The sequence below is a fragment of the Protopterus annectens genome, chromosome 2.part0, assembly GCF_019279795.1.
Source record: "Protopterus annectens isolate FY-2018-M chromosome 2.part0, PAN1.0, whole genome shotgun sequence".
Taxonomy (NCBI): Eukaryota; Metazoa; Chordata; order Ceratodontiformes; family Protopteridae; genus Protopterus; species Protopterus annectens.
In genome coordinates this window covers 915,285,034-915,299,146 of record NC_056728.1, presented here as the reverse complement: position 1 = coordinate 915,299,146, position 14,113 = coordinate 915,285,034, and the positions used below count along the sequence as shown (strand labels likewise).

General features: G+C 37.7%; 1 protein-coding gene and 1 pseudogene across 1 annotated transcript in view; both read left to right on the top strand.

Annotated features, from left to right (window-relative positions):
• The window catches only part of LOC122792791 (AF4/FMR2 family member 1-like), a 1,648,712-nt gene that overhangs the window by 460,567 nt on the left and 1,174,032 nt on the right, over window positions 1-14,113 (top strand). The gene's annotated exons all lie outside the window — the stretch shown is intronic.
• LOC122793810 lies at window positions 1,303-1,403 on the top strand (annotated as a pseudogene).

Genomic DNA, 14,113 nt, shown 5'->3' with positions numbered 1-14,113 from the left:
CTTATTAATATCACATACTACCATTTCCTTTATTAATAATAATTAATTTTTTATTTATTAATTAATAATTCTTGACATCCTTTTCATTTCAAACCATGTCAATTTTCTTCCATTTTACATTCCATTTTTTTTCAAGTCTATTCTGTATTATTTTCATGAATATCTTCTAATCTGGCATTTTTAACACTGTTGGTTTCCAGTTCTTTATCTTCTTTTTCTCCTTTCTTCCATATAAATTTTAATATTTAACTACATAATGCCTTATAGTTAAAACCTTAGTTTAAACACTCATTCAAAACTTGTAACAAATAGTCTTTTTGTCCATTAACCTAATTTTTTTCTACTTTTCGAATCCAATTACATCTGGACCGGCAGCTGAATCTATGTTTAACTGTTTAAGTACTTAGTCTAATTCATACAAAGAAATTTATTTTTCAATTTCCTTATTCACATGTTCTGAATTTTTTTTAATTCCCATATTGTATTGCATTCTGTCATTTTTGTTTTGAACATTTCTTCTAGATAATTTGAAACAATGTCCATAATCTGAGATTGATGTCTTACTTGTTTATCTTTTATTTCGTTATACTACTATTCTCTTTCACTGTCTTACATAAGCTGATATTACTTCTTTTTCCCTGTATTAAGTATATGTGTTTATACAATAATTATTTTTTTCACAATTTCTTTTATGTAATTCTTTTTCTTTATCATAATATTCTTTCAAACTCTTTTCTAAATTTTAAAAGCATCTTTATATGCTTTAGAATAGCCTTGTTTTCCCATTTTTATTAGCTTGCTCTGCCATTGTAAAACACATCTTTTATACTTCCTTTTTAAAATAATCCACCATTCTGATCAATTAATTTATAATTTCCTCATACTAGCATGGTCTCCATAATTGTATTACTAATTCTTTTCTTTTTTCATTCCATTCTTTTCCTTTAATTTTTATACCCTTTCCTGTTTTAATCTTTATTTTCATTTACTTCCTAGCCAGATGATCTGTAAATCATTTTACAACTGTAACTCCTTCTGCTATGCTTATACCTTCAGATACTGTAAAATAATCAGTCTCAGATTTTCTGTACAACCACATTTTTCTACTCTATATGACCAATTTACCACATTCCATTACTATTTTCATTTTTCTTGCATCTTTTCCATTCTTTTTCCTTTTTCCCCATAAATCACATTTAGTTTCCTGTTATAATATCCATGTTTATTACTACACAGTCTAACAACTACTGAAATAAATTATCTATTTCTTTGTAAATAACATTTGCATATATAGATATAAGAATTGCTTCTCTGCCTTTTAGCTAAGATCAAGTGTAATATCTGTTTTTATCAGTATAATGTAAACCTTTTCTTGATACTTTAAATCCACAGTAGTAATTCTTGCCATTTTAACTAATGTTACATTTAAGATCTTCACCACTCTTCTGCGTAAAACTGCTATTACTGATCAGTGCTTGTTTACCAAATTCCATATTCTCTCTCCAACCTATATTTTTTGGTCAGTAATCATTTGGCATTTGTTAGAAATTTTATGTTTTCTAAAACAGTTATATCTACATCACATTTATTACACCATTATAATGTCCATATCCTGCTAGTTAAAATGTTCATACTATTTACATTTACTGAGAGAATCCTTAAATTATTAGCTTCTCTACTCCTTAATTTAAAGGAAATCATCCTGTTCTTATACTACTTTTTTAAATTCATTGTCTCATCCATTTCCTTTCTTTTTTTCTTTTAAGTTTATACCTTTCAATCTCCTTTTCTATCGCTTACTGTTTTACCAGTGGAGTTTTTTTTCTCTTTTTCTACTTTCCAACTTGTATCTTCATCACTAACTTCTAAATCTATTAATTTTCCTCATATTCCACTTTCCTTTTATTAACACCCCTTTCTTATTTATCCAGTGTTTTCTCATTTTTATTTCTGCTACTTCTCCATTTTGTTCTTCATCTTCCCGCTTATTTTCACTGTCTCATTATAATTTTCTTTATAATCCTTCCATGTGTGTCTGTTTTCTTCACATCTGTAACATTCACATTCACATTTCTTTATATTGTGTCCAGTTTTCTCACATATATAACATTTCTTTTTATCACAGTTATTTACTAAGTGATATTCTCTGCCACAAAAAAAAAAAAAAAAAAAAAAAAACATTTTCTTGATTGCTCCAATATTTTAAAACACCCTTATTTCCTTCAGCATTTATAATGCTTGGAATGTACACAATTTTTTCCCAATCCATTTTTAAGACAGTACTGCAATCCCATCCCCAGTTCATAATCCCTTATCATAAACTTTAGAATTTTTTTTGTCTTGAAAAAAGCTCCCTACATAATCGTTCCATGGATTGTCATTTTGTCTTTTCTCATAATCGCACAAAATTTTTTCCATACCTTGTGCGTCCAAAAGATATCACAAAATGTCTCTTTATTGAAATAAAGGCCCTTAAAGGTAAATGCGTTTTAACAGACAAAGGAAGTGTTAGTGTCCGATGCCTCATATCTGTTCATCTTTTTGTTTCTTTTACTTTGAATTCTCACCACAAATTTTCTTTAATGCTATCTTCTTTTTTATTTTCTTTCTGGTCTCCACCATTATTAGCATCTGCCTTTGTGTATGTTTTCCTTTTTAGTGTACTGTCTCTTTTCATAATATCCTCCACTACCTCTCCCTGGGTTTTATACATTATTTCTCCTCATGACACATTATTTTCTGGTTTGCTTTGGTTCATCTGGTTTAATGTCTCCACCCACAGCCCTCCCATCTGGAGGGTTGTAACAATACACTCCTCTTTCACAGTATCTCTGATATTGTAAACAATTCCTTCTGGAAAAGGCTTTCAGAATCCTCTACAATAGCACTGATATCCTTATTACAGCTGGCCTTCACCTCCGCTACATGCATTCCTCTCTCCATCTCAGGCACCGACCTCCCAGCTGCCACTGCTCTAGGAAATGAACGGGTGCACATGCTCATGTTAGACAAGCCACACGTACAGATTGAAAGTAGGGGAAGTTCCTCAATGCCTTTGACAAATTACACCTTGTAGTATAAATACCACCTTCGGTCTTCCCTGAAAAGAGGTCACTAGCCTATTGGGACTAACCTGGTAAACAAAAGAGTAAAATTAAAAAAAAAAAAAGTCTCAAGTCACTTACTCCCAGGTACATATTCCAAGCATTATAAATGTTGAAGGAAATATGTGTACTTGTGGTACAAAGGTTTGAGTGTATGTGTGATGTAAAGAATCTTGGCACTGGATAGGCATCACTGACCCTCTTTATACCCAGCCTGGTGAGTGGTGCATCAGTATCTTACACTGGAGTAACTTATGACTTGGAAATTAGATTTTGTTGAGGTCTGTCTTATGGGCTTTTGAGTTGAGACTATGAGCCATAGATGCCTGTTTCATGGTGGGTGCTGCCTGTGTTGAATTTTTGTGATGTTAATGACAGTGTTGCATTTAGGAGGCCTTTGTGGTTTATGGAGGTTACATAAGAGCCTAACAGTAAGTATGTCTAAGTGTTTGTTCTGTATTGTGTGTGTGTGATAGGTATACTGCAGTGTTGTGTATTACTGACAAACTGTTTGCTGTTTGTAGTGGCTTTTTACAAGAGCTTTGCTTCAGTAACATTGTAGAACTACATGTCTCATCCACATTCTTTCCATTTAAATAGTATGTGGTTGACGGTAAACATAAGACAATTTCTACATGGTTTCAGAATGGCGTCTTCAACCAAGCCTGCTACAAAGACAGTTAAAAAGTGCAAATTCATGGTTCCTGGTAATTACTAATGTGGGCTGAATGGGACATAGCATCCATGTGGTTTGAAGCTAATTACTGGTGATATTGTATCTCTGATGGTGGAAATAGTGTTGGTCTCAACAGAGCTGCACAAAGCTGGGAATCACTATAACTTTGCTCCATCACTCGCCAGAAACAAAGTGTAGCACTAATCCCAAGTGGCTTCCTGAGAAGCAGTATTAATCCAGATGTTAATGGGTTTGGTACACTTTGTATTCTTTGGTAGATGCCTTGAATAGAACCTACTACATCCGGATGCAACAGAGAGCCAAACTGCAGAAAGGCCCTGAAGGGGTTCTCACCAAAACTTTTGATTATCAGAACTGTCCAGTGGTGGTAAATGATTAATAAATTTCATATTATCAAAAGTGGTAGTCTAGACTTTTATGGTGCAAGTATAGTATGGTGCATATAGTCATATGAATAATGATTCATCCAGGGGAGGGCATGACCACACCCCTTCAAAAAATGTCATCATCCTTTATCATAAATCACACACACTTCCGACATAACAGTTAATGTACCTGTTGCAAATTTAAGACTTTCAATTTAACCTTAGTTTTTTTAATAGTCATGAATAAATTTTGAAGAAAGAGTGTTTCAATATTTGACTGCCACATTGGGGTAACATTGGTTCACAGTGGAAAAGTCAAGCTAAATGCAAAAATAATAGTTTTTTGATCATTTAAAAAAACAGTAAACATAAAAGTGGCTGTATACATAGCTTGCTTAGACATACATTACCAAGGGATAAGGAGCAAGCTAGATTTTGAGTGAGTCAGGGTAAAGGCTCAGGTAAACATTGGATAGACATAAGGACAGAAGGGATGACAGTAAATGTAGTTCACTCTGAAGGTGAGCAAGAGAGATGCGTAGAGTGTAGCATACTAGAAGTAATGAGACATACAGATTTTTATATGATGTGGGTTCTGAAGAGGCATTAAAGTAATAGGCACACCATAGGTGTACATGGTGTCTGCCAACTCTGTCTAGTTAATGTGAAAAGGTCCTGATGTGCCATATTCGACTCAGGCCTGATTGGCAATCTAGGCGCTGGACGTCTTGGCAAGGAATAACAAAGAATTGATATATAATATGCCACTTGTGTTCTACAAGATGAAAAGGCCAGTTGAGTCGGTGAATGGAAGCATGATGGCCACAAAATCTGAGTGTAAAAAGTATGTGTATATGAAGTAAGGTAATATATTATGTAGTGATAGGAGGAAGAAAAGGTTAAGCTAAATAGAATGTAGTGCAAATGGATACAGAATGTTATAGCATAATGAATTGGTACTGACGAAAAGGAATAGCTGGAGAAGGTCAGGGTGGGTGTGGCCTGCATGTGCAGGCCGTTCTTTTATTTAGCTGTAGAAGGAAACTATATATGATCTGTAGGGTTTACTGTGATAATGTCGTGGATCAAAATAAATCCCATTCGGAACACCAACAAAAAATAACGAATGTAAAAATATTCAACAGATCACAATGTTGACTGCTGAACAAACTCAGCAGATTTGACATTATCGTTGAATAGATTGCGTGATGTCCGTATAGGAGTGCAGGCAGCTTACAACTCCTACACCTTACATCACATTTTTGCAGGGGGGCAGCCTCCCTGCACCCCACATGGTGCTGGGCTTCACCCACCAAACCACCTGCTAACTATATATTCCAACTCCGAGATCACACTACAGTGAGCAAGGGGATGCATGTCCAAACTGCACTGTACCCCGATCTCTGTACAGTACTTTGAGTTCATATCAGCGAATGCACAGTGTATTCGCTGATAACTTTCGAACATGGACATGTTCAGCAAAATGGAAATTCAGCCTTCCAACTTTCGAGTTTTCCATCTGCAGAGCATCTCTGTTCGTAAATTTGATAGTAAACCGATCTGTAGTAGTGTTTTAGATACATTTACAGGTACCACAAATAAAGCCCAAAATTGTGGATCTCTTTTTTTGAGCAAGGTTTTTCAAACTGCAGTGAACTTAGTTACAACAGCTGTGCAGATTGCTTATGTATGTTTCATTACAAATCTAACATAGTAAGAGGAAATTGGTTTAGAATTTGTGTAAATTCTAATGTGAGAAAGAAGGAGGTGTGAACATGCTCTGAATGAAAGCTATGATAAGTTTTGAAGCCATTGTATTTTTTGACGAGAGAACCATATTTCTAAAAAACTTTATTTCACAGGATTTTGAGCACATTGTATGAAAAAGTAGATGCATTTCAAGGTTGTGGGAGGTTGTATTTAGTTTGAGAATTAGAAATCCTTTCACAGTTTTGCTTTTTCTTTAGATATTGGGGACACAAGTTTATTAGCATAGATTTAATTGATTAAAGATCTTGCTGAAGTGGGAGTCAGTATGTTTAAATGAGAGAATGTGATGCAAGTATGAGTCATTAGTTTCTGTCTTGCAGCTATGAGTACATTGCATAATTTAGGCATCTGGCGAATTCCTGAGCATTTTATTAATCTGCATTTGTTAACTGGTGTAATTTGACTGGACTTATAGCCGTATTTTAGCCCCATGAAGAAAAGTTTCACTTAATGTTGATAATTAAAATTGCAAATACAAGAGGATAAAAAAGTTGGAGTACATAATAATATTAACCAGTGGTGGATGCAGTGAAACTGAAATTAATTAATAAAAAATAGCGGCAAGCTGTATTACATAAACATTTTCCAGGAGAAGGAAGGAGTATTCTCTAGTAATTAAATATCAATAAGACACATGTAACACAGGCTGGAGGAGGTTAAGTAAGGCAGTCATTGAGTAGAATATTAAATATAAGGGGTGTAGAGGTATGCTGAGATGAGGATAGGGACAGGGGAAGGAGGAGCTGATGTAAGTCATAGAACAGTGTAGAAGTACCCCCTCCACACCTAAATTGGTTTCACAAAACTGCTTGGGTATCCTGGAGGTCAGGGCACCATTTTTAAATTGTATTCAGTAGGTCTTGAACAGCCCAGCATCCTGTTGAAGTGTGCTCGCCACATAAGTTACAAGGTATATTTTACTGTTTTTTTAATTTGTGGAAAGTATTGTTTCTCATAAATTCACATTTACTCCGTTCTCTACATATTGCCAGTTATGCTAACTGCATGCAGTTCATAAGTAGGTACTAGGCTGTCAGCCCAAGGGCCTAAGTAAGCCTAGCCAACAAGGTTCCCTGGCCTACGCCACCCAAGAAAGTTAATTTCCTATGCCCCTGTCAAGCAGAGCCACAGAAGTGATTCCCGGGGTGTATTTCCTATTTTCCATCCACTCAAGATTTTTCTTGACGAGTGCAAATGAGGAACTTTGCTTGACATAGATGGGTAGCTTGTTCGAGTATAGGAAGTCTCCCGGACAGGAATCTATCCCTCCAGCATGTCCTGTTTATTGTGGTGACAAGGTTTAGGTCCCTAGAGCATGTAGCTCGGAGGGTTTGGGATTTCTTTAGGTGTAGCATGTCCAACAGCTCTGGGTTTAACATAGCTTTATATGTTAGGCAGAGATCTCCTTGGAGTAGGCGATATGCTACAGAGTAAAGCTGGAGTTTTTTTGAGACGGTCAGTGTAGGGCATCTGTTTGAGGCCAGTAATCCTCTTTCTTGGGTACTTCTGTGGCCTTTCCAGCTCCTGCAGATGTCTTGTGAGGTACATTCCAAAAGGGGCGTTGTACTCTATAATGGGTCTAATGAGTGCCGAGTAGAGAGGAACAATGACCTCTTTTTTCCTGGATGAGAACCCATTTGTGATGAGGTGTGCCACATAGAAGGATTTCCTGACTACTGTGGCGATGTGATTATCGAAGGAGAGACTACTGTCCACCTAGATCCCAAGGTCTCTTATCACACATTCGGCATCTCCACACCCTCAGCTTGACAGCATGGCTGCTCCACTTCCATCCCTAGTCAGGCTTCATGATTTCTCACTTGCAATCACACATATCCTCACATCTTCTCACAAGCCTTCTATGAGAAAATTATATGCTAGCAAATGGAAAAGATTTTCTGTCTGGCCAAAAGAAAAAACATAGATCCTTACACAGCCTCCATTCTCTTGGTGTTAGAATTCCTAACAGAACTTTTTCATCAGGGATCGGCTGCTGCTACAATCAAAGTTAAATTGGCAATCTCCAATTTTCATTTGGGACAACATGAACCTAATCTTATTGCTCACAGATTGTGTAAATCTTTTTTAAAAGGCACTACCTTGGTGAGACCTGCCTTTCAGGAACTTGTACCTCCTTGGGATCTAAATTTTGTTCTGTCCAAACTTACTTCCCCACCATTTGAACCCGCACATACTTGTGAATTAAAGTTCCTTTTATGGAAGACCATTTTTCTAGTAGCCATTACATCTGCCAGAAGAGTCAGAGTTACAAGCACTGTCAGTCAAACCCCTTTACTTGATCTTTCATAGAGACAGAGTTTCCCTTCGTACAAATCCGTCCTTCATCCCCAAGATTTGCTCTCAATCTAATATGAATCAAACTATTGAACTGCCAGTCTTTTTTCCTAATCATTCAAACAGTGCAGAATATGTTTCATCAGCTTGATGTTCACAGACAGTTAAGGTTCTATCTACATATAACCACGGAGCTTAGGAGATCAGACCAATTGTTCGTATCTTTTTCTGAGAGAAGAAAAGGTATGCCAGTCTCAAAGATAACATTATCAAATTGGATTTCAAATTGGATTTCGATTATTTACTCTTCCAATGGCAAAGAACTCCTGTTTAAAATTAAGGCTCATTCTACCAGATCCATATCCACATCTGCTGCCTTTCAAGCCAGAGTCCTATTTAACAGTATATGTGCAGCAGCAACTCAGGCTACTCCTCATACCTTTATTACTCATTACAAATTGGATTTGGCCTCAAGGGGTAGAGCCTCCTTTGGTTCCATGATTCTTAGGAGTATATTCCCGTGAGCGAACTGAGAAAAGGTGCTAGGGACGCTGTCCCATATGTAAAAATGAAGGTGAGATAGGACTACAGAACATAAAGAAGTTATGTACTCACCATAACCTTCCATGTTTGTAGTCCATCTCGCCTTTCATTCTTGCGAACCCACCCACCTACCCCCATCCATGTATCCTTGGAGGATCTGGAGACAAGATAGTATTTATGTTCTGTAGGGTGGAGATCTTTCATCTTTGTTGTTCCTTGTGGAAATACCTTCTATCACTTTTTTAGACAGCAGCAAACAAGATCTGGGGATTCTTACTAGTACACTATGGGATACCTACCTTGCCATGAGCCAACTGAGAGACTTCTAGCTTTGTAATCAGCCGAGTCGGAGCCGAGGATCGTCTCCGAACCCATGTGTAAGAATGAAGGGTGAGATGGACTACAAACATGGAACGTTATGGTGAGTACATAACTTCTTTTTTGCAGGATGTAGATGTTCTGGACTTTTCTACATTTTACTGCATATATAGCCTGTTCCTTAAACAGCATTTGTATTTCAGTGTTGGTATCCAGCATTAGTCTTTAAGTTATTTCTACTTATCCTCTGTACTGCACTTTATTTCCTCTCATACTTTCTGCACTAACTTCTCTCCTGAAACTTTGTTGTCTCCCTCCACCTTACCTAATCTTCCACTCATGTTGATGCTATTAATAATATTTTCTTCCCGTTTTCTTTTTTTATTACAGTTAGTCATCCTCATACTGCAACTTACCTGAACAGAGCCCCTCGTGTCCACTTGGGACTGTGTACAGTCCAGCTTCTCCGATAAAAAATAGTAAGAAAAATGTCTGTACAAGACTGTAAAAGTGTATGTCCCTTTTTTTTACTGTGCATAACTAGCTAACGTTCACTCTTACACTAACGGGGATGCTGTAATCCCCTACTGCCCCTCTCCTGCTCTACTTTTTCCCTTCTCTCCCAAATTGGGCACAGTTCTCCTAGCAGATAAACTCTCTTGAGTACTAGGGTATTTTTGGTTCCATTAAACTCAAATCATAGCCAGACCCTAGCAGCTTTAAAGTGCACCCTTTCCCTGCTAACACTGTGGAAGGATACTTGATTGATGGTTTTCTGCAGATTTTCTCTCTCCATCATGGGGCAACCCACTCTGCATGCCCATACTACACTTGGGCTCACTGTGCTCCTCTACTCATCCCCATTCCCACCTACCCCCCCATATCCTCAGATTTATTCTTTCCCTACCCACACCCTCCTACCAGTAATCCAATCAACCTCCTCCCCACTCCTTTACAACACACCCACCCATACGCCTACCAATTATTCAATCAAACATCCTCCCCACTCTCTTACAACACACCCACCCTACCCAACCCCTAATCCCTCCCTACATCTCACTTCTCCATCCAACCCCTCTCTACTTCTCACTTCACTATTCAACCCACTCACTACTCCTCACCGCTGTTCTCCTTCAAATTATTAACCTCGCTTGTTATATATCTTTTACCATGCTTACTACATACACTGTATTTCCTTTGTCCTCTCTACTATGCATTCTTCTATTATCATTTACAGCAACCTCCTTTATTTCACTCAGCATTACTTACTACCAATCACCAACTCTCCCCATGCATTCCAGCTCTGATCTGATCATCTCAAATATTACCATGTGTCCTCACCTTTTCATAACATATATCTCTCTTCTCTCAACTTTCAGATATGGCCCCTCCCAACCACCTGCATCCCCCTCCCTCAAATACTATAGGCTGCTTGAAAAACTCTCTCATCTGTTGCTCCACTCCCTAAACATTATCAAATTGTGTGAATATATGCACCCTAACCCAGGACCACTGAACCCCAACCCACCTAATTTCCCCATTACTCACAACTACAACTCAAGTAATCTACCCCATACCAAATCGAAGAAAACTGATCTACTCTTAATTAACTTCAACCTGAGAAGTATACTTAATAAATTTCATGACTTCCAGGCCGCCATTGCATTCTACTCCCCAGACATTGCTATGGTAACCGAAACCTGGCTCAAGCCACATATTAAAGATAAAAAAATCTTACCCACCGGCTATAACATCATCCACTTTGACAGAACCAAAAAATGCGGTGGGAGTGTAGTTTTATTCTCCAAAGACACCCTCAACCTGGAACAAATCAACTGTACCCCTCCAGATTTCCCCAACGTAGAACTACTAGCAACTTGCCTTAAAGTAAACTCCCACAAGACTCTAACCATCATAGCAACTTACTTTCCCCAAGGAAACAACGTAACCATAGTAGAAAACCTCCTGCACTGAATATCCACTAACTTCACCCAGGAAACCATTGTCCTTTGTGTCTTCAACCTAGAATGGCTTACATGCTCATCTAGTAACCCCTCTAATTTTATTAACCTCTATAATTTCACCTAAACTATTCAGTCTTCAACCCGTACTGACAAATATTCTAAAAAGCCATCCTGTGTTGGATTCTTATAACTCGGCTTCAGACTGCACTGCCAGCTGCCTTCCCGACACCCTTAGCGACCATGCACCAACTTTCATTCTCAGAAAAAAAATCTCACTCCAACAAGAATATCAACTTCAAACTTATTCGCAACAAAAACTTCTCTGCTCCTTTAACTCCCTTCTCCAGCAGTATGACTGGTGCCTTCTAAAAATCCTCCAGCTCGATCTTGCAGGCCCCATCAGGAAAATCCATACCAAATCCAAACATTTTCCATGGCTATCAGGGAATTCCAAAACCTTACTAAAACAACGAGATAAACCCTGGTCAACCCACCACCGAACAAAAACACTACAGACCTCCTAGAATATAAGCAACTGCAGAATCAAGTCAAAAAACAGATTTTACTCAACAAAAAATCTTATTTCCTTATATTTCAGCAGAAACATAACACAAGACCCTGCAAAATTCTGGCAAAGCATTAATCACCTCCTAAAGCCTGGCAAATCCTCCACCCCACCCCCCCTACCACTTCAGATGTCTTAGATAGCCTAACCTCTCAATTCAACTCACATTTAATCAACTCTATAACATTACCTCTCACAAAATAATCCCACTGCACCAGTAACCATCCCAAATCCCATCAATTCCCCTAACTCTTCACTATATCACCAAACCAGACTAGCTATATCAGAATGCTTCTTACAAAGCTTAAACCCCTGCTGCTGACCTTCTCAAAAATTAATTTTTAAAACAAGCTTCCCCTTCCATCTCCTATCCTGTATCCATTCTCATTAACCATTCCATCTCTGAGAAGTATTGTTCCCACCATCTGGAAAATATTGCACAGCATACCACTCCACAAAAGTGGCCCATCCACTGATTTCTCTAACTACCGTCCCATCACTCTCCTTTTCCCCCTAGCACAAATTCTGGAAAAATGCATCCACCATCACCTACTTGATTACCTACTTAATAACAAGATGCTTTCCAACTCTTAGCATAGATTCAGACCCAAACACAGCACTACTACTGCTTTGATCAGTTTCACCAACACAGTAAACCTAAAAAACAAAGGCCTTCTCATCTCTTCAGTCTTTCTAGACATGTCAAAAGCATTTTACACTGTCTGCCATCAAAAACTTAACAAGCTTGCCTCATACAACTTAAGTTCCCTATCCCTTCACTGGTTTCACAGTTACCTCTCCAATAGACAACAGGCTATCAAAAGGGATAACACCCTCTCTCCCTTAGAGCTTATCTCCGTAAGAGTTCCACAAGGTTCCATTTTAAGATCCCTTCTTTTCACCATTTTCACTAATAACCTTCTCCCTGCCACTAAGTATGCCACGCTCATCTGCTCTGCTCCCACCATCCTTAAACTTTAGGAAAGAACACAAAAATATTTACTGAAAACAAACTTAACCTTAACCCAAGAAAACAAATCTCTGTCTTGACCAAAAGGAAAACTATTTATAAAAATCTTCCAACCAAACTGCTATCAAACCAGTAGAACATACCAAACTCCTTGGCATCATAATCGACAATCAACTAAAACTTGACAAACACATAGCAATGATTGTAAAAAAAAGTCCATATAAAATTAGGTTAACTCTGTAGAGCTAAACCCTATCTTACCAACACCTCCAGACTAGCTACTGCCAGGTCATTTATTTTCACCACCCTTCTCTACTCTTTACAAATCTTCACCAACTTGCGTGGGACTGATCTAAATCTCCTAGAGTCATGTATTAATAAAATAACCAAATTTGCTGCCAACATTCCCTATAGCGATCACCACTGCCTAGCTCAAAAAAAAAAAAAAACACTCAACTGGATTGAGCTACCCAATCTACTTCAACTCAACCAACTCAATTTTGCCCATACAATTTTAACCAAACAAAATAACTGCCCAGACTTAAAAGAATTAGTCCAAGCTAACACTAACCTCAGAGACCTGTGGTCCTCTGACAAACTTCTGCTAAAAGTAACCAAACTTTAAATAGTTTCAGAGACTCGCTGTACTCCAGCAAAGTATCTAAGTCTTGGAACCTATTACCTCAGCACATCCTCAATCTTAACACCACCTCTAAATTCAAGCAAAGCCTCAGAGAACATTTTTCCAAAAACTGGCTCTGTCCTTGCCCCAACCCTGACTAGGGATCCTATATCATTGTGCCTGCCATATGATGTGTCAGCAGTATTACATGCCTATTAATTTGGCAGTCTGTTGATCCTGTGTCTTACTCTTATGTATTCTCTCACCTAATGTTGCTCCAATGTAGATTGTGCTTTGTTTCAATACTGTGTTTATGATGCATTTATTGTTCTTTCAATTCCCAGCTAGATGTTTTTGTTACCACTGTCTTATTTTTTATGCTATTGTTTTTAAGCTATTGTTATATTGCATTTTTCTGTATAACTCTATATAACTGTAAAAACGTTTGCTTTTAGAATGGAGCTTTTCTCCCCTGGTCTTCACTGAAAATGGACTTCCAGCCTAGCCAGACACTTGCCTGGTAATTAAATGTAAAATAAAAAATAAATAAATAATTAAAGTAGTGGGGTTGGACTTTTAATTTATGTTGATATTGGTATAAGTTAGCTTCCCCTGTATTTCAGATGGAATAGAGTTCCCTAGTTTGAATGCAAGTGATAAGGAAAGGGAGTAACCGAAGACATTTTTTTGATTCTGTAGTGAGTGTTATGTGTAGCCTGTAGGAATTAATCTTAATTGCCTGGTTGGTAAGTACTTTGAAAGCATGTTGGAAAGAGCAGGACTTTTGTTGGGCGTGTGTAGTATGTTGTTTTAACTCAAGCCAGCTGGATTGTAAAAGAGCAACGCAATGGTGGGATTTGTTAGGAACATTACTGGCAAGCTTTGCAAGTTTTCCAATTT